The sequence below is a fragment of the Schistocerca americana genome, chromosome 1, assembly GCF_021461395.2.
Source record: "Schistocerca americana isolate TAMUIC-IGC-003095 chromosome 1, iqSchAmer2.1, whole genome shotgun sequence".
NCBI classification, from domain to species: domain Eukaryota; kingdom Metazoa; phylum Arthropoda; class Insecta; order Orthoptera; family Acrididae; genus Schistocerca; species Schistocerca americana.
This window is the reverse complement of record NC_060119.1, coordinates 1,060,213,272-1,060,234,655: the sequence shown is the minus strand read 5'-3', so window position 1 is coordinate 1,060,234,655 and position 21,384 is coordinate 1,060,213,272. Positions and strand designations below refer to the sequence as shown.

The window sequence follows — 21,384 nt, the reverse complement described above, 5'->3', positions numbered from 1 at the left end:
TGGTATGGTGCTTCGACGACCAATCCACATGACATGAAATATGCTATTCAATACCGCTTCAACCGCACGCGAGCTATGTGCCGGACATCCATCATGTTGGAAGTACATCGCCATTCTGTCATGCAGTGAAACGTCTTGTAGTAACATCGGTAGAACATTACGTAGGAAATCAGCATACATTGCACCATTTAGATTGCCATCTACAAAATGGGGGCCAATTATCCTTCCTCCCATAATGCCGCACCATACCCTAACCCGCCAAGGTCGCTGATGTTCCACTTGTCGCAGCCATCGTGGATTTTCCGTTGGCCGATAGTGCATACTATGCCGGTTTACGTTACCGCTATTGGTGAATGACGCTTCGTCGCTAAATAGAACGCGTGCAAAAAATCTGTCATCGTCCCGTAATTTCTCTTGTGCCCAGTGGCAGAACTGTACACGGCGTTCAAAGTCGTCGCCCTGCAGTTCCTGGTGCATAGAAATATGGTACGGATGCAATCGATGTAGCATTCTCAACACCGAAGTTTTTGAGATTCCCGATTCTCGCGCAATTTATCTGCTGCTGATGTGCGGATTAGCCGTGACAACAGCTAAAACACCTACTTGGGCATCATCATTTGCTGCAGGTCGTGGTTGACGTTTCACATATGGCTGAACACTTCCCGTTTCCTTAAATAACGTAACTATCCGGCGAACGGTCCGAACGCTTGGATGATGCCGTCCAAGATAGCGAGCAGCATACATAGCACACGCCCGTTGGGAATTTTGATCACAATAGCCACACATCAACATGATATCGACCTTTTCCACAATTGGTAAACGGTCCATTTTAACACGGGTAATGTATCACCAAGCAAATACCGTCCGCACTGGCGGAACGTTATGTGATACTACGTATCTATACGTTTGTGACTATTACAGCGCCATCTATCACAAAGCGAAAAAAAGTGGTCCAACTATAACATTCATATTTCTTTACGTAGTACACGAATATGTAATAAAAATTGTTCCTATTTTAAAAAACGCAGTTTGTATCCGTTTAACCTATGGCAGCGCTACCTAGCGGGCCAACCATAGCGCCATCTGGTTTCCCCCTTCAAGCTAGACGAGTTTCGTTCTTTGTATTTTTTTCGTGTGATGCGTATTTCGTGAGATATTTGGCCCGGTCACTATGAATGGACCACCCTGCATATATATGGACAAACTTTAGGTACAGTTTCCTTATATCAGAACAAGGAAAAAAGCGCAGTAAACAAGGGCTCTAAAGAATCTTCAGATATATGAGCACTTATTCATCTTTGATGCTATGAAACACATCTCTTCTACTGCAACCTCGTTGCTTTTCATATTTTGGTAGTCGGTGGTACGGACAAAAAGAAGAAAAAAGTCTAGTAAGCATGGGCTCTAAAATGCATACCTTAAGAACTGTGAGTACTTTTTCATCTTCGCTAGTGAGATCACTATCATATCACACTAGCGAATGTGAAAAAGTTCTCATAGCTCTTGAAGTATGGAGTTTAGACCCCATGTTTACTAGACTTTTTTCTCGTTTTGATCAATACTTCCTCCTCCCAAAGTATGGAAAGCAAAGACTAGACTTGCAGTAGAAGAGATCTCTTTCATAGTATACAACTTAGAGCCCATGTTTACCAGAAATTTTTTACTTATTTCTGTATAAAGAACATGTCCCTAAAGCTTGTCACTGGCTCATTATGTGACTGTATTTTTGAACACAAAGGCTCAGACATTGCACACAAAATTACCACCACCACCACCAATGTAGACTGTTAAATATGTTAGATTAAGTTACGAAAATTCTCTTTTCATTGTGCTGTATCTCATGCGATCGCTGAATTTGCCTGTATATGACGACCGAAACTGTTCTAAAATACTTTCAACAGTAGTAACGCTAATATATTATATGTTATATGGTTGAATAATGAAAACCTCTAAAAATGTGTAGCGCGGTCTCCGAATTTGCTGAAATATAATGGCGGGTAGGAAACGTTAGATTTATCAGTGCACTGCATCGGTGACAAATATCTGTAGATAGGAGGATAAAAGCCGAAATAAAATTTCTTCAGCGGTCAGTTGTAGATATTCTGTAGAGGCTAATGAGTCGCTTCCGTGCAGTCCAGCGTGTAAAGCAGCGAGACTTTGGTTCAGGTAGGAGGGGCTGGGAGCGGGAGTTTTCGTCGGTTTGCCAAGGCCAAGATGGCACCCCGTGTCGGCTCTCATGCCTTCCAATTTCTCTTTATTTACAGCCGGGCCTTAGTTCGTGACTGTATAGCCTATTATTTGAGTGGGGATACTCTGGTGTCGAAACGGGGAGAGACAATAGAAATTAGCATAAGCTTTCATTAATTCATTACGTGTGTTACTCAGGCGAAACAAATGCCTATGTTGGGAATTGTTCCACATCCTCTTACAAGTAGCGCAGCGAGTTTTGCATTTACGGCTACAAGAAACGGATGCCAATTAGTTGGATACTTAGTGCGATCTTCTGGTTGACTTCGTTTGCACTTCCGTTTTTAAAAACGCTGTCGTTCCCACTATGCGTTTTGAGAGAACGTAAAATGAAAGAGCAATGAGTAGCAACTCTAAGAAGATAAGAATTGTTTAATATGTTGATCGACAGTGGACGACACTAAAGTACAATTTGCAAGTTCCTTTCGGTTTGTATAGCAGTAATCATACGCTACGAATTTCGTTCCTGGAAACACAGTTTCCCCTGTACTCAGCGCGGGTGCCCGTGTGTGTGTGTGTGTGTGTGTGTGTGTGTGTGTGTGTGCGTGTGTGTTTGTGTTTAGCCGCACCAATATTCATATCGACAGTGTCGTTAAAGTTAAAATCACTCTTCTATTAAGCTGTAAGCTTTCGCTATTTTGTTCTCGGCATTGAAAAAAATGCGAGAGGATAAAAAGGGTTATACCAGGCAAAGAAAAGAAACCGTTATTGACATTGAGAAATATAAACCTCGACACCAGAAAAAGATTCTTGAAATACTGTGTTTGGACCAAATTCTGAATTGCAAATCATGGGCAGTTGGGAAGGCAGAAATTAAACGACAAGCCTCAGAAGTGTGTAGTTAAAAGACACTGTTGGAAGATAAGATGGACTGATCGAGTGAGAAGCGAAGACGTTCTGTACCGAGTGAGCGAGAAAAAGTGTGTAGTAAAGACCACAAACCTACGAAAGTACATAATATTTACGCAGCTATTACGAATTAAGTCGTTACTGGAAACAGTATGGAAACTATGGTAGTGAGGAAATAATTGCTTTGACAGAAAGCATATCGTCGAAGCTGGTTGATGCAGCAGTTATACTGAATTTGACATTATGATATCTGGGATGCGACAGTTTTGAAGACCTTAGACTTGATGATAAAATCACAACAAGCAATTTTTTTTTTTTTTTGCTCAAAAATAATTGTCGCACAAAAATAAGTATTGTTGCTTAAAAATAATTATTTTTCCTTAAAAGTAATTATTGCTGCGTAAAAACAAAGATTGTTGCGTAAGAAACTGACTTTTGCATAAAATATTGTCATTACTGTTTAAAAATCACATGGATAATGGACAGTGTTGAATTGGATCGCTGGTTCAGCAAATTACTTCCATGCGCAAATTCAGAATTTACCAACGTACATTCTGATGAAAAGCTCTCGTGTTTTCCGCCAGGTGGCAGAATTGAAATTCCGTTACAGTGTTTGGTAAAGAATTTTTAGTATGTCAGAAAATTATGTAATTTCTATAGAGCGAGCAAATAGTATCAAGTTTCCATGTGTTCTGGATTGTACGAGTACCTATCAATAGAACAGAATGATAAATGGACTCTCTGACATAGTAGGCGCTCGGCAATGGAATTTTATTCGTATGTTGTGGAGGTCGTCCGCATAGCCGTCCACAGAAATTTATATGAGGGAAGACAGGGAAAGGGCGGGAACATTCCGTTAATTTTTTCTGAACTTACTCAGTGAGTCTGAAAACGATAATTAAATTTTACAGGAGGTCCACGAAAGTTACAATATCGGAACAAAGTCAGTTATTTACATATTTTTGTAGACAATTTCCTATGATATCTATATGATGTACATGATGCCATTACTATATACTGAAAGCTCTCAATTATAAACTAATAGCCGCGCGGAGTTTCCGTGCGGTGCGAGGCACTATGTCACGGACTATGCGGCCCCTCCCGCCGGAGGTTCGAGTCCTCCCTCGGGCATGGGCATGGGTGTGTGTGTTGTTCTTAGCGTAAGTTACTTTAAGTAGTGTGTAAGTCTAGGGACCGATGACCTCAGCACTTTGGTCCCTTAGGAATTCATACGCATTTTTTTTTATAAATTAATATCGTTATTGGTGCTATCCACTGTAATTTTATGCGTCCTTTTGGGCAGTATTCTTTACACCGAAACAACAAAAAAGGTCCGAATAAACTTATGCTCGAAGTACACAATTAGTAATTGTAATAAAAGAACTATTTTTAAAGTTCTTAGGTCAAATCCCCCCCCCCCCCCTGAACCATGAACCTTGCCGTTGGTGGGGAGCCTTGCGTGCCTCAGCGATACAGGTAGCCGTACCGTAGGTGCAACCACAACGGAGGGGTATCTGTTGAGAGGCCAGACAAACGTGTGGTTCCTGAAGAGGGGCAGCAGCCTTTTCAGTAGTTCCAAGGGCATCAGTCTGGATGATTGATTGATCTGGCCTTGTAACACTAACCAAAACAGCCTTGCTGTGCTGGTACTGCGAACGGCTGAAAGCAAGGGGAAACTACGGCCGTAATTTTTCCCGAGGGCATGCAGCTGTACTGTATGGTTAAATGATGATGGCGTTCTCTTGGGTAAAATATTCCGGAGGTAAATAGTCCCCCATTCGGATCTCCGGGCGGGGCTACTCAGGAGGACGTCGTTATCAGGAGAAAGAAAACTGGCGTTCTACGGATCGGAGCATGGAATGTCAGATCCCTTAATCGGGCAGGTAGGTTAGAAAATTTAAAAAGGGAAATGGATAGGTTAAAGTTATATATAGTGGGAATTAGTGAAGTTAGATGGCGGGAGGAACAAGACATAAAATCAAATAGGGGTAATGCAGGAGTAGGTTTAATAATGAATAAAGAAATAGGAGTGCGGGTTATTGTGGCCAACGTAGACACGAGGCCCACGCCTACTACAGTAGTACAAGTTTATATGCCAACTAGCTCTGCAGATGACGAAGAAATTGAAGAAATGTCTGACGAAATAAAATAAATTATAAAGATAGTGAAGGGAGACGAAAATTTAATAGTCATGGATGATTGGAATTCGGTAGTAGGAAAAGGAAGAGAAGGAAACATAGTAGGTGAATATGGATTGGGGGGGGGGGGGGGGGGAAGAAATGAAAGAGGAAGCCGCCTGGTAGAATTTTGCACAGAGCACAACTTAATCATAGCTAACACTTGGTTCAAGAATCATAAAAGAAGGTTGTATACATGGAAGAAGCCTGGAGGTACTGACAGGTTTCAGATAGATTATATAATGGTAAGACACAGATTTAGGAACCAGATTTTAAATTGTAAGACATTTTCAGGGGCAGATGTGGACTCTGACCACAATCTATTGATTATGAACTGTAGATTAAAACTGAAGAAACTGCAAAAAAGTGGCAATTTAAGGAGATGGGACCTTGATAAACTGAAAGAACCAGAGATTGTACAGAGTTTCAAGGAGAGCATAATGGAACAATTGACAGGAATGGGGGAAAGAAATACAGTAGAAGAGGAATGGGTAGCTCTGAGGGATGAAGTAGTGAAGGCAGCAGAGGATAAAGTAGGTAGAAAGACGAGGACTGCTAGAAATCCTTGGGTAACAGAAGAAATATTGAACTTAATTGATGAAAGGAGAAAATATAAAATTGCAGTAAATGAAGCAGTCAAAAAGGAATACAAATGTCTCAAAAATGAGATCGACAGGAAGTGCAAAATGGCTAAGCAGGGATGGCTAGAGGACCAATGTACGGATGTAGAGGCTTGTCTCACCAGGGGTAAGATAGATGCTGCCTACAGGAAAACTAAATAGACCCTGTCGAGAAAAGAGAATCACTTGTATGAATATCAAGAGCTCAGATGGAAATCCAGTTCTAAGCAAAGAAGGGAAAGCAGAAATGTGGAAGGAGTATATAGAGGATCTATATAAGGGCGATGTACTTGAGGACAATATTATGGAAATGGAAGAGGATGTAGATGAAGATGAAATGGGAGATATGATACTGCGTGAAGAGTTTGACAGAGCACTGAAAGACATGAGTCGAAACAAGGCCCCGGGAGTAGACAACATTCCATTGGAACTACTGACAGCCTTGGGAGAGCCAGTCCTGACAAAACTCAACCATCTGGTGAGCAAGATGTATGAGACAGGCGAAATACCCTCAGACTTCTAGAGGAATAGAATAATTCCAATCCCAAAGAAAGCAGGTGTTGACAGATATGAAAATTACCGAACTATCAGTTTAATAAATCACGGCTGCAAAATACTAACTCGAATTCTTTACAGACGAATGGAAAACCTAGTGAAACTGACCTCAGGGAAGATCAGTTTGGATTCCGTAGAAATATTGGAACACGTGAGGCAATACTGACCCTACGACTTATCTTAGAAGCTAGATTAAGGAAACGCAAACCTACGTTTCTAACATTTGTAGATTTAGAGAAAGCTTTTGACAATGTTGACTGGAATACTCTCTTTCAAATTCTGAAGGTGGCAGGGGTAAAATACAGGGAGCGAAAGGCTATTTACAATTTGTACAGAAACCAGATGGCAGTTATAAGAGTCGCGGGACATGAAAGGGAAGCAGTGGTTGGGAAGGGAGTAAGACAGGGTTGTAGCCTCTCCCCGATGTTGTTAAATCTGGATATTGAGCAAGCAGTAAAGGACACAAAAGAAAAATTCGGAGTATGTATTAAAATTCATGGAGAAGAAATAAAAACTTTGAGGTTCGCCGATGACATTGTAATTCTGTCAGAGACAGCAAAGGACTAGGAAGAGCAGTTGAATGGAATGGACAGTGTCTTGAAAGGAGGATATAAGATGAACATCAACAAAAGCAAAACGAGGATAATGGAATGTAGTCGAATTAGGTCGGGTGATGCTGAGGGAATTAAATTAGGAAATGAGACACTTAAAGTAGTAATGGAGTTTTGCTATTTGGGGAGCAAAATAACTGATGGTGGTCGAAGTAGAGAGGATGAAATGAAATGTCGTGTGACGAGGGCCTCCCGTTGGGTAGACCGTTTGCCTGGTGCAAGTCTTTCGATTTGACGCCACTTCGGCAACTTGCGCGTCGATGGGGATGTAATGATAATGATTCGGACAACACAACACCCAGTCCCTGAGCGGAGAAAATCTCCGACCCAGCCGGGAATCGAACCCGGGCCCTTTGGATTGACAGTCTGTCGCGCTGACCATTCAGCTACCAGGGGGCGGACAGTAGAGAGGATATAAAATGTAGACTGGCAATGGGAAGATAAGCGTTTCTGAAGAAGAGAAATTTGTTAACATCCAGTATAGATTTAAGTGTTAGGATGTCGTTTCTGAAAGTATTTGTATGGAGTGTAGCCATGTTTGGAAGTGAAACATGGACGATAAATAGTTTGGACAAGAAGAGAATAGAAGCTTTTGAAATGTGGTGCTACAGAAGAATGCTGAAGATTAGGTGGGTAGATCACATAACTAACGAGGAGGTATTGAATAGGATTAGGGAGAAGAGAAATGTTTGACACAACTTGACTAGAAGAAGGGATCGGTTGGTAGGACATGTTCTGAGGCATCAAGGGATCACCAATTTAGTATTGGAGGGCAGGGTGGAGGGTAAAAACAGTAGGTATTGGGAGATGAAGAAACTTGCACAGGATAGAGTAGCATGGAGAGCTGCATCAAACCAGTCTCAGGACTGAAGACCACAACAATAACAACAACAGGTGAGAAACAGGTAGCAAGTGACCATAATGCTCTCCGGTTTTCTGTGCACGTTCATTCTCGTGTTGAACCTTGGACTATAGCAAACTTTCACGCAACATACTCATATAATGGCGTCATATGGTTTTGCAGGCTCCCGTTAAGTTTCCTGTTTATCTGAATCGGAGACAATAGTTTCTAGTAATGCATAAGAATTCTGCGCCGAATGCCCCCATCCCCTCCACCGTCCTTCACGGAAAAATTTTTGCGGACACCCAAGCATTTTGGACATTTTGTCTGGGACAACAAATCCAGTCTCGTAGATAGTTAATCTGCAAACCTGGCCAGAAGATTGTCATGCTGGCGTCGGGTGTCATGTTAGAGAGACGTAGATAATGGTGAAGAAATGTTCCCGTTGCCGGTGATGCAGACTAAAAGACGCCCGGTCGTCTCCCACGCATGCTCCATTGGTGAGAGATTCGGTCATCGCACTGGTCAAGGAAGTTGACGAACATGCTGGAGAGAATGTTGGATATCGCAATAAATGTGTGCACCGCGCATTTAGTTGCTGGAAAAGCACTTACCCTGACATTGCAGGAACGGTAACGGAATATGTTGTTTGATGGTCATTGTTCCCCCAAGAAACACAATAGGAGTACTGTCGTTGTAGGTTATGTTTCCTCACACCATGACGTCTGGAAATGGAGTTTAATTCCGCTACCTGATACACTCCGGTAGCTGTCGCTCTCCTGGTTGACGCCGCGATCGCAAACGACCATAATCGGCGCCAGGGATAATCAATCACTTATATGCTCAATTCATTCCACTATTTACGTCTAATGCATGCTCAGATCAAAAGTATCCGCGACGCGAAAACTGACCGCAAGATGTCACGAGAGGCAGACCCTCAAGTGAAAAAGGTGGCAGTGGATGTTGTGTTGTGAATAGAGAAGCAGCAACAGCAGGATGGGTCGGCTGGGAGAGATCAGCGACTTCGAGGGTGAACTAAAGTGCGCGTCATTTACGACAGCGGCCAAGTTTAGGTTCGTTCTGCACATCTGACGTCACAAAACACAGCCAGCCAATGAACAGAGAACGACGTTGCCAGAGCTCGACTGCAGTGCAGACCATGGACAAGTGACTTCAGTTTTAGAAACGTTCAGCCATAAATAAAGTAATTGAACAAAAGCAATGTCTTGATAGCAGACTTTCTATAAAAGAAAGTTTGGAAAAAGCATTCTTTATACCAATTGCTTCATATTCTCTTAATTAATTACACCAAACAAGCAATAAGCCTCCTAATTCAGGCGATAGCAAGGAAATTCATTCTCACTAACTGCCCTATTGTACTTGGACGAAACGTGAGTAATTCATACTCATACCAACAGTGTTTGTCGGTATTTTGCATGACACTTTAAAGTCCTCCAGGAATTATGTTGAATGACGAGCTGCTTTAGCGTAATGGTTAATGTGTTTGGCTGTTAGGCAAAAGGTTCTGAGTTCAAACCCTGTTTGGTGCTTAATATTTTCTTTATTTAAAGACCATAACGAATTGTCTTACTTCATGAATTTTATTCGTTTGAATGTAATTTTTTGAAATTTGTAGTCGCAACTAAAATCAACCATACAGAAAGTATACACTGTGACTTTTACCTCTCCAAACTCTTTAAAATTTCGTGCAGTGGTTTACTACATTTAATTCTGCACAATAGCTGCGTTGGACATCGAAACAAAATTAAGTCATTTTTTGGGGGAAAGGTATTAGTCAAGAAGATGTGTAAAAATCAAATTTTTGGGCCAAATAGTTTTTGTGAAATCGAGTGATAAGTGTGTCAAAGCAGTCGGAACACCATGTGTCTGCACAGGCGAGCATTGCAGTGATGACAAAATAGCGAACAGCGCGGAATGCGGGGAGCACGTCTCTGTAGCAGCGAAAGGGTTAATGCGGCCGTGGTGGCTTTACTTCATAAACTGCGCGCTCCCCCAGAAACTTAAGTTTGCGAACTATACTATAGTATATACTATGGCGCTGCTTCTCTTGGCGGGTGCAACTGGCAACGCAGCAATCTCCCGCGTCTGGGCGGGCATGCGCGAGCCGCCAAGATAAAAGAATATAGTCATCGGATGTCACCAGAGTAACAAATCCATCAGGGCCATTTCAACCGTCGTGTACTGACGGAGAGCGACCTCTAGCGTTGTGCAGGGTGGTTGTAAAAAATCGCACGAAATCAGTGTAAGAAGTCAGTCGTGGATTCCAAAGTGCTTAGCAATAGTCCAGCTGTCCTGCCCAGAGTTACAATTTGAACCCTGTGGAGCAGTTTGGGACAAGTGAGAACGTCGACTTCGCTACAGACCCCAGCGTGAAACATACATGCTTCTGAATCTTCTCTGGCTTCTCCTCCTTACAAGTAACGGACCGCTATTCCCCCACAGACATTCAGACGCTTCGTTGAAAGTGTGTCCTCAGTTGAGTTCAAAGCGTCACATGTTAATGCCCTCTAATAGGTGTCTGGACACTTCTGACCAGATAGTGTATGTTGATCACTTCGTTGTGGGGCATGAAACATCAGCGTTTTTCTGCTGGTTCAGTACACATGCGGGGTTCGCGTATTCATATTTTTACTGTTGTCTGTCAAAGCTTTCTGCATGTTGATGCTCTTGTTCTCTTCTGGTCCGCTGTGGTTTTTTTTTTTTTTCCTCCCTAGCAACTCTGGTATAACTGCACCCAGAAAGATAATTTAAATTAAGTAGTGTAATTATATAAAACTGTATAAAATATTGAGCTGTGTACGATGGGCCGGCCGTGGTGGCCTAGCGGTTCTAGGCGCTACAGTCTGGATGCGCGCGACCACTACGGTCGCAGGTTCGAATCCTGCCTCGGGCAAGCATGTGTGTGATGTCCTTAGGTTTAAGTATTTCTAAGTTCTAGGGGACTGATGATCTCAGAAGTTAAGCCCCATAGTGCTCAGAGCCATTTTGTGTACGATGGCGTCGACTGTAGGAGAGTTATTCCATGTTACCACTCTGTCGTGAAAACATGGCGCAGTGTTGAACAGTTATAATGTGTGCGTAATGTCGTAGCGTTTTTCCATATACGTAACAGACTGTAGTTGTCAACAATATATTCTCTTTCACTATTTACAACTGCCTGCCAACGCTGGCGTAACTTTTCGATTCCGCGACTGTAGTAATCACATGGTTTGGAGGCGAAAACACGTCGAAAGCCTTTTTATCCGGAAAGGAACTTTCTTGAAGGTTGTTCGATAGAGAGCAGAAAAGGTGAAACTATGAGGGCGTGAGATCAGTAGAATAAGGGGGGAGGAGGGTGGGGTGTGGAATAACTTCCTAACCCAACTCCTGTACAGCGTTTTTTGTCAGTCTAGCAGAATGCGGCCGGGCGTTATCGTGGAGCGGCATCATTTCACGCAGTCTTGCTCGTTGTTGTTCTCGGCCTGCGTCTGCAAGACGTCTCAGTTATTGACAATAAATATCAGCAGTGATCGTTACACCTCCGGGAAGCAATTCGTAGTACACCACACCATCGCCTTCCCACCGGATGCATAACGTTATCTTTTGTGGATCCGCGCAGACCTATGCATGGGGAGTTGTTCTATGTTTGCGATTAACCATACCTTTCTTTTCCTTATGTTAGTATAAAGACACTATTTCTCGTCACCATTAACGGTACTAGATGGGAATAGACGGCGTTGTTCACGAGCCAGTTGATGACGAACAAGCAGAGGCGAACAAATTTCCACCCGCTGATTTTTGTGGTTTTTAGCTTAGAGGATGTGGTATCCAAACAGCCGATTTTTGAACCTTGCCCATTGCATGCAAATGTCGCACGATGGTGGAATGATTACAGTTCACCCCAGTTACCAGTTCTCCAGTACATTGGTGTGGATCATTGTGCACTAATGCGTTTAAACGATCTTCATCAAACCCCGAAGGTCTTCCTGAGCGTGGAGGGTCACTAATGTCAAAACTATCCTCCGTAAAACGAGAATACCATTTCCTTGCCGTGCTGTGTCCAATGGCATTATCCCCATAAATGGTGCAAATGTCTCTGGCTGCCTCCGATGCTGTCACCCCTCTATTGAACTGAAACAGAAAAGTTTAGATTCCTCCACCGAGCACTCCATTTTCTAGCGTCCATTGCTCCGCTCACTACTTCCAAATGACAAAAGACAACATGTAATCTCAAATAGCAACAGTGAACCGCAAATAAAAAATGACACTCGATAAATAAACCCATAGCAACCAGAATACCAACATTCACAACAAAAATGCTGCAAACGTATGCATAAAAAAATGGTTCAGATGGCCCTGAGCACTATGGGACTTAACTTCTGAGGTATTCAGTCCCCTAGAGCTTAGAACTACTTAAACCTAACTAACCTAAGGACATCACACACATCCATGTCCGAGGCAGGACTCGAACCTGCGACCGTAGCGGTCGCGCGGTTCCAGACTGTAGCGCCTAGAACCGCTCGGCCCTTATGTACCAACCTAATACAACCAGAATATATGGTGATGCGCACTCGAATACAGTATTAGGGTTGTACGTTCCGTCGACGAAGAGGCTGTACAGACCGAGCAAAAACTTAGAATGGACTGGTGTGGAGGCGACAAATCTCCCACGGCTTTTTCAAAGGTATTGTCCTAACGTTCTCCTGATGTGATCTTAAGGAAAGCAGAAAACATAAATCAGGATGACCTACAGGGGATTTGAACCGCTTCTCCCCTATGCGAATCCAATGCCATAACCATAGCGGCATGTTGCTTGATTGATCATAATGGTAGAGCTCAATAGCAGATCCCCTTCCCTCACGGGGGAGGGGGGATCTTAGATTTCCGAATTTACAGATGTCTTTGAATGTATACCTTTAGTTCACTACACCTTTTGTCCCGTGTAGACTGGTGAACTGGTAACGTTGCGACTGCCTTCCTCGCGGGAGGATTCTGTGACCGACACGAGGCCCATGAGACAGACAGGCCGCGCCGAGTACTTCACGATATCAGCCCTAACCTGGGCTCACTCGCTCAGCTTAGCAGTGTTTCTAAGCCTGTTGCCTCGTAGCTGGGTGTTGACGTACTAACGAGAATTGCATCGTCTATTAGAATCTGCTTTTATCTACATCTACATATACATGGATACTCTGCAAATCACATTTAAGTGCCTGGCAGAGGATTCATCGAACCACCTTCACAATTGTCTATTATTCCAATTTCGTATAGCGCGTGGAAAGAATGAACACTTATATCTTTCCGTACGAGCTCTGATTTCCCTTATTTTAGCGTGGTGATCGTTCCTCCCTATATAGGTTGGTGTCAACAAAATATTTTCGCATTCGGAGGAGAGGGTTGGTGATTGGAATTTCGTGAGAAGATTCCGTCGCAACGAAAAACGCCTTTCTTTTAATGATGTCCAGCCCAATTGTGTATAATTTCTGTGACACTCTCTCCCATATTTCGTGATAATCCAAAACGTGCTGCCTTTCTTTGAACTTTTTTGATGTACTCCGTCAGTCCTATCTGGTAAGGATCCCACACCGCGCAGCAGTATTCTAAAAGAGGACGGACAAGCGTTACTGAGTACTAGTGCTATAACAATACGCAATTGTACATTATACATAATTGGTATAAGCGGCTTGTTTATTGCATTTAGTCTCTTCTGCTTAACAGTCCTCATTTCATACGAGGTGTAGTACCTCATCAAGCAACTGATAATCATTTTGGTATTATTTTAATTTTATTGTACCCAGTACAGTCGTAACAAGTTTATAGGAGGCTTATGGGCTTGCGATCGTTGTAGGACTTGAATAACAATAAGGCTCCATAATAGAGGACACCAGTAGAAAATGCAATTCTCCTTTGTACGTGGGTACCCAGTTACGAATTAACAGGTGCAGAAACACAGTTCATCTGCTGAGCTGAGCGGGCGAGCTCGGGTCTACGTTCGTGACGTATGCACCGCGGCCTGTCTTTCTCATGGCCCTCGGCGCGACTCTACTTACGTAGTACTTGAGTCCCCGTGGCTTTCACTGCTCCCTGCAAGTGGATTTTCTTGGGTTTCGCCCATACGGGCTCCTGAAGTTGCTGTTCGCTGCCGGCAGCCCTCCGAGATAGTCTGCGTTGCCACCCTGAAATGAAAGTTATATCGTTCTGCCTTTTGGCGAGTAGCCTTGTGTGAACTATATCGATCTAGAGCACGGCATCGGCAAATGCTGCCCGCGGCCGCTATTGCATACTGGTGGGCAGCTACAACGCCGCGACTCTTCTGACATCTTCATTGTAACGTACCCAAACCAGTGCTTTGCAAGCTGCGTGATTCGCGACAGTGTGTCAATGTCAGCTCTGAAGAGACTACAGGAAATATGCGCATGGGAACTTCTATAGATCACAGCCAAACAATATCCACGAAGCACTAGAAGCAGCCCAACACCGATATTGTGCCAGTTGCAATGGACATCTACGCCTGCAGTTCAGGTTGAAGTACCTGGCAGAGGTTCATCGAACCACCTTCAAGCTACTCGTATTTCTCTGCCGTTCCAGTCCCGAATGGCGTGCGGGAAAATCTAGCATTTAAATCTTTCAGTGCGGGCTCTGATTTCTCTTATTTTACTATGTTGATCATTTCTCCCTATATAGGTGGTCACCAGAAGAATATTTTCGCAATCAGAGGAGAAAGTTGCAGACTGAAATTTCACGAGAAGATCCTGCCGCAGCGAAAAACGCCTTTGTTTCAACAACTGCTATCCCAATTGACGTATCATGTCCACGGCAGTCTCCCTGTATTTCGCAATAATACAACACGAACTGTCCTCCTTTGAACTATCTCGTTCTTCTCCTTCGGTAGCATCTGATGCGGATCTACAGAATACAGATCTACGGAATAATTCAGAAGAGGGCGGACCACCGTAGTATAAGCAATCTCTTTGGCAGACCTGTTGCACTTTCTAAATGTTCTGACAATAAATCGCAGTCTTTGGTTTGCTATACCTCGAACATATAAATGTGATCGTTCTAACGATTTATCATGTAACCGAAATTTAGCGGATTTCTTTTAAGTACTCATGTGCATGATTTCACACTTATCATTATTTAGAGCCAGTTGCCACATATAGCTTGTCTAACTTATTTTGCAATCGGTTTCGCTCATCTGATAACTTTACAAGACGATAAATGACTGCATCATCTGCAAACTGTCTAAGAGGGCTGATCCGATTCTCTCCTACGTCATTTATGTAAACCAGGAACAGCAAGGGCCTATAACACTTCCTTGGGGGACCCCAGATACTACGTTTGTTGTACTCGATGACCTTGCTTCCATTTCTACGAACTGTGACCTTTCTGACAGAAAATCACGAATCCAGTCACACAATTGAGGCGATACTCCATAGGCACGCCATTTGATTAGAAAACGTTTGTGAGGAACGGTGTGGAAAGCCTTCTGAAAATCTAAAAATATGGAATCAATTTGACGACATCCCCAGTCTATAGCACTCTTTACTTCGTAAGAATAAAGAGCTAATTGTACTTTCTGAACCCGTGCTGACTGTTTCTCAATAAATAGTTTTCTTCGAGGTAATTCATAATGTTTGAACACAGTATATTTTCCAGAATCCTACTGCAAATTGACGTTCGTGATAGGGGTCTGAAATTCAGCGGATTACTTCTGTTTCAATTCTTGGGTATCGTTGTGGATTGTGCAGCTTTCCAGTCTTCAGATACGGATCTTTCGAAGAGCGAATGGTTGTCTATGATTACTATGTACGGAATATTGTATCAGCGTCCTCTGAAAGGAACCTGACTGGTATGATCGAAAGCTTTGCCTTTTTTAAGTGATTCAAGCTGCTTCGCTACACCGATGATATCTACTTCGAAGTTACTCATTATGGCAGTTGTTCTAAATTCGAATTCTGGAGTATTTACTTCGTAGCGGTGCTGTAATCAATGTCACCACCATTATTATCGCACAGGGAAGGTATTGATTTCGTCTTGCCACTAGTGTACTTTACATATGATCAAAGTCTCTTTGGGTTTTCTACCACATTTCGAGGCACAGTTTCGTTGTGTAAACTGTTAAATACGTCTCGCATTGAAGTCTGCGCTAATTTTCGAGCTTCTATAAAACTTGGCCAATCTTGAGGATTTTACGTTCTTTTAAATTTGGCTCTTTGTGTGTGTGTGTGTGTGTGTGTGTGTGTGTGTGTGTGTGTGTGTGTGTGCGCGCGCGCGCGCGCGGTGCAGCAGCGTTCTGACCTGTTTGGTTACCATGGGGGATCAGTACCACCTCATTAATTTATGTGGTATTTTTTAGAATTCAAACCACAGCTGATCTACACATACGTATTCAGATCGGAATGAGTTGAAACTGTCTCTTAGAAAGGCGTCAAGCGAATTTATATTTGCTTTTTTAAATAGATGTACTTCGCGTTTATTTTTGGTGGGTTTGGATGTTAACAGTATTCAGTCTTTGGTCACTAATCCTATATCCGCCATGATGCTCTCAGCTATTCGTTGCTAAGAGGTCAAGTGTGTTTTCGCAATCTTTTGCACTTCGAGTGGACTCCTGAACTAATTGTTCGAAATGATTTTCTGAAAAAGCATTCAGTACAATTTCGGACGGCGTTTTATGGCTACCGCTGGCTTTAAACATGTATTTTTGCCAACATGACAACAGTAGATGGAAGTCATCACCAACCATAACTGAAATAAGACTCAAACATAAAGTTAATCATCAGAACAGGTTCATACACCCGACGAGGTCTGTTGTTGAATTTTCTGGAACTTTGCCCACAATTTTTTCTGTGCATGCGTTTTTGCTTATTCTGCATGGTCTCCTTCGACGTACTCTTCTCCACAATTGATACACCGCTCCCAACGCCGTTTTCACCTCCGGAAGCAGTCTTGGTTCGCCTCTTGCTGGATCGCGCGAAGCGCCGCCTGTGAATTTTCTGTTATCTCGTCTATTGTTGCAAATCTTCGTCCTTTCAACGGGGTTTTCAGTTTTGGAAATAAAAAAAACGTCCGAAGGGCCATGTCTGGTGAGTACGGAAAATGAGACAACACAGGGATTTTGTTTTTTGTGCAATAGTCACGCACCAACAGGGATGAATGTGCGGGTGCGTTACCGTGCTGCAAGAGCCTTGAATTGTCTCGCCACATTTCAGGCCGTTTCCTTCTCACATTTTCTCGCAGGCACGATAGTGCCATTTACAGTTTGTCCCTGTGGCACGAATTCATGATGAACGAATCTTTCGAAGCCAAATAAAACTATCAGCATAGCTTTGACATTTGACCTGACGTGACGAGCTTTTCCTGGTCTTGGAGAACCTTGCCCGACCCACGGTGAAGATTGGACCTTGGTCTCAACATCCTAACCGTAAACTTAGGTCTCATTACCGGTGAAGATTCTTTGAAGGAACACCTCGTTCTCATTTGCGCGATCCAAAAGCTGTTTACAGATTGCGAGGCGAAAGTCTCTCTGGTCTTGACTCATGAGCTGTGGGACGAACCTGGCGGCAACACGACGCATTCCAAGATGCTGTGTCAGGATTTCATGACATGATCCAACTGAAAAGTTACATTCTCCTTCAATCCGTCGGTCAGTCAGTCTTCGATTGACACGCACACTTTCGTTCACGTTCCTGTCATGAGCGTCGTAGGTACATGTCGAAGGACGTCTGAAGGAGGGTCATCTTTAATTTCCGGCCCGTCATTTTTAATCGTGTGAACCATTCGTAACATCGAGTACGGATTAAGCGCTCGTCGCCGTAGGCATCCTGCATCATTTGGTGTGTCTCTGTAAAGGGTTTCTTAATGCAGACATGATACTCCTCTAACTCTGCCATCTCGAAATTCGCAAACTATGCGACACAACGTTCTACTTAATACAGCAGTGAACAATAACTAACTCACAAACAACAATGAAACATCCGGCAGTTACACATTAGACGTAGCCGTGTGCAGGGATGTCAACCGCATTTCGCTCCAACACACCATTGGCGCGAAATTACGAATGTTGCGGAATTTTTTGAACGGACTTCGTATGTGTATCCTGATGACCACGATGTATCTTCTAGTCTTACACTATGAAATAATGTATGAATAGCGTATGTAGTGTGTGTGGTGATCGGAGTCAGGAATGAATGAACACTGTTGCATTAGCTCTTTTACGCTACTAATAACTGGTTTTCAAAAGAATGTAATACACTAAGGACAAACTGTTTCAGGGTGCTCCGTTTTAAACAGACTGACCTAGTCGAGAGGGTGGAGGCTAGTCTCCATCAGGTCATCCTGATTGAAGGGTTTCCGTGGTTTATCTAAATTACTTCAAGCGCATTCCGGAATGGTTCCTAACCTGCAAATATCTAAATGCCTTTCCAATTGAATTACGTTCCTTTTCTCTTAAATACACTACTGGCTATAAAATTGCTACACCAAGAAGAAATGCAGATGATAAACGGGTATTCATTCGACAAATATATTATACTAGAACTGACATGTGATTACATTTTCACGCAATTTGGGTGCATGAATCCTGAGAGATCAGTATCCAGAACCACCACCTGTGGCCGTGATACGCCTGGGCATTGAGTCAAAAACAGAGCTCGGATGGCGTGTACAGGTACAACTACCCATGCAGCTTCAACACGATACCACAGTTCATCAAGAGTAGTGATTGGCGTATTGTGAAGAGCCAGTTGCTGGGCCAATGCGAAGTGGTGACAGAGACGTGTAACCAATGGCACCCCATACCATCACGTCGGGTGATAATCCAGTATTGCGATGACGAATACACGCTTCCAATGTGCGTTCACCGCGATGTCGCCAAACACGGAGGCGACCATCATGGTGCTGTAAACAGAACCTGGATTCATCCGAAAAAATGACGTTTTGCCATTCGTGCACCCATGTTCGCCGTTAAGTACACCATCGCAGGCGCTCCTGTCTGTGATGCAGCGTCAAGGGTAACCGCAGCCATGGTCTCCGAGCTGATAGTCCATGCTGCTGCAAACGTCGTCGAACTGTTCGTGCAGATGGTTGTTGTCTTGCAAACGTCCCCATCTGATGGCTCAGGGATCGAGACGTGGCTGCACGATCCATTACAGCCATGAGGATAAGATGCCTGTCATCTCGACTGCTTGTGATACGAGGCCGTTGGGATCGAGCACGGCGTTTCGTATTACCCTCCTGAACGCACGATTCCATATTCTGCTAACATTCATTGGATCTCGACCAACGCGAGCAGCAATGTCGCCATACGATAAACCACAATCGCGATAGGCTACAATCCGACCTTTATCTAAGTCGGAAACGTGATGGTACGCATTTCTCCTCCTTACACGAGGCATCACAACAACGTTTCGCCAGGCAACGCCGGTCAACTGCTGTTTGTGTATGAGAAATCGGTTGGAAACTTTCCTCAGTTCAGTACGTTGTAGGTGTCACCACTGGCGCCAACCTTGTGTGAATGCTCTGAAAAGCTAATCATTTGCATATCACAGCATCTTCTTCCTGTCGGTTAAATTTCGCGTCCGTAGCACGTCATCTTCGTGGTGTAGCAGTTTTTGTGGCCAGTAGTGTAGTAATATCTTTACATGCCCAATACCTCCGTGAAAATGATCCATTGTGCGATAAAACAAGTAATACTGCTATTTCGATTCGTGACGCTCTAAATAGGAGTCTGACTTTGGTAATATAACCAGCATAACTTAATAATCGTCCCGTATCATTCCTGATATTCATACAGGGGCTTTGCCTCAGCGACACCGCAAGAAATTTGAACTTCAAGTATCAGGTATTACTTTTGTATCGTGGAGCGTATATATCAGTGTATTCTCTTGAGTTTTCCTTACACTGTGGTGTTGTGGCAGTATGATGCTCACAGAAACGCAAGGATGCTTGTCACAAAATGTACACTTCCTTTCTTCAAAATGGCCAGTTAAGCACAGGTCTTAATCTTGAAATCTTAGTCGTTTGTTAAGCAGCTGCGCAACCAATCAGAAATGTATGAAGTCGTCCTTCAGGTGCGAAGTAAAATATTTGGAAACGAATAGACCATTTTAATCTTCTAATTGCCTTAACCGTTTATTTCTTCAAGTTACTTGCGGAAACGCCTCGATGCACACTTCGTTTTGTCGTAGATTGTTTCTCTCTCTTGTGCATGGACTGAGAAATACTAGTGGAGTGCAGTGGGCTTACGGGCGTATGTGGAAATGTAAGGGCTAAGTTACAACTGCGGTGCTGGCAAATGCAACTCCCCTCACTTTTAGTATCATTAAAGGAGCCATAGAGCTTGCCGCTCCCATCTGACAAACGAATTACTAATGTCAGAAGCCTACTTTCTGTGAAAAACTATAGAGAGATTTTGGATTTAACTCTGAAATCTGGCTTTTGTCGATCAGAAATTGTACATTTCCACCGCTACTCGCTTTGCTAGACAAATATTGAACATGTTCTTTCACTAAAATTCGAGCCTATTACCTATGGTGTTAGGAACAACTCCGCTCACAGTTGGTAAAATTGTTGTTTATTGAAACACACCGGGTTTGCGGCTTTAAGCCGCATCATCAGGTGAACAATGTTAAAAAATCGTAGGTATACCCACCGCTACTAGTAAAAAATTACTATTCAAAGAATATCGTCAATATTATGGCGAGCGATAGGTAAAGAAGTAGTGCCCCGTTCTTTAAAATTTGCCTGCGTCAGTATGACAGCAGGGCAGTTCAGTGCTGGGCAAGGCAAAAGCGGCCAGCACCAACGACAAACAGAGACTCAGACTGCCATACGATAATTACAGCCCACACTGGATCTCTGTGAGTAGCTGCACTTTAATTATAACCACTCGGTAACTACATCCACACTCTGCAGACCATTTAAATATGCATGGTAGAGGGTACTTCTCATTGCACCAGTTATTAAGGCTTTTTCCTATTCCATTCACTTATAGAGCAGCTGGGGGTTGTATACTTATAGGTTCATTACTTAAAACTTGTACTTGAAACTGTTAAGCAGGCTTTCTCACGTTAGTCTGCGTCTGTCTTCAAGCGTCTGCTATTTCAGTTCCTTCAGCATATCTGTGACACTCTCTCATGCGGCAAACAAACCAGTGACTATTCGTGGTGCCCTAATCTGTAAAGGTTCAGTATCCCCTTCTGGTCGTATTTGTTGAAGGTCCAAACACTTGGACAGTATTCTAGGATTGATGGCTAAGTACTCTGTAAGCAGTGTGATTTGTAGGCTGACTCAATTTTCCCAGTATCCGGCCACTGAAACGAAGTCTGCCATCGGCTTAACCTACGACTCATCATGTGATCTCTCCATTTCATATACCAACAAACTGTTACACCCACTAATAGGATGCTGTGTTTTTTAATTGTTTCGTGAAGTGCACAAACGCAAATTGCCAATCTTTGCACCACTTCGTAATCCTATCAAGATCCGTT

At 43.2% G+C, this 21,384-nt stretch overlaps 1 protein-coding gene across 1 annotated transcript in view; it reads left to right on the top strand.

The window, feature by feature from the left end:
• Positions 1-21,384, top strand: part of LOC124617232 (protein spitz-like) — a 496,434-nt gene that overhangs the window by 59,759 nt on the left and 415,291 nt on the right. The window lies entirely within an intron of this gene.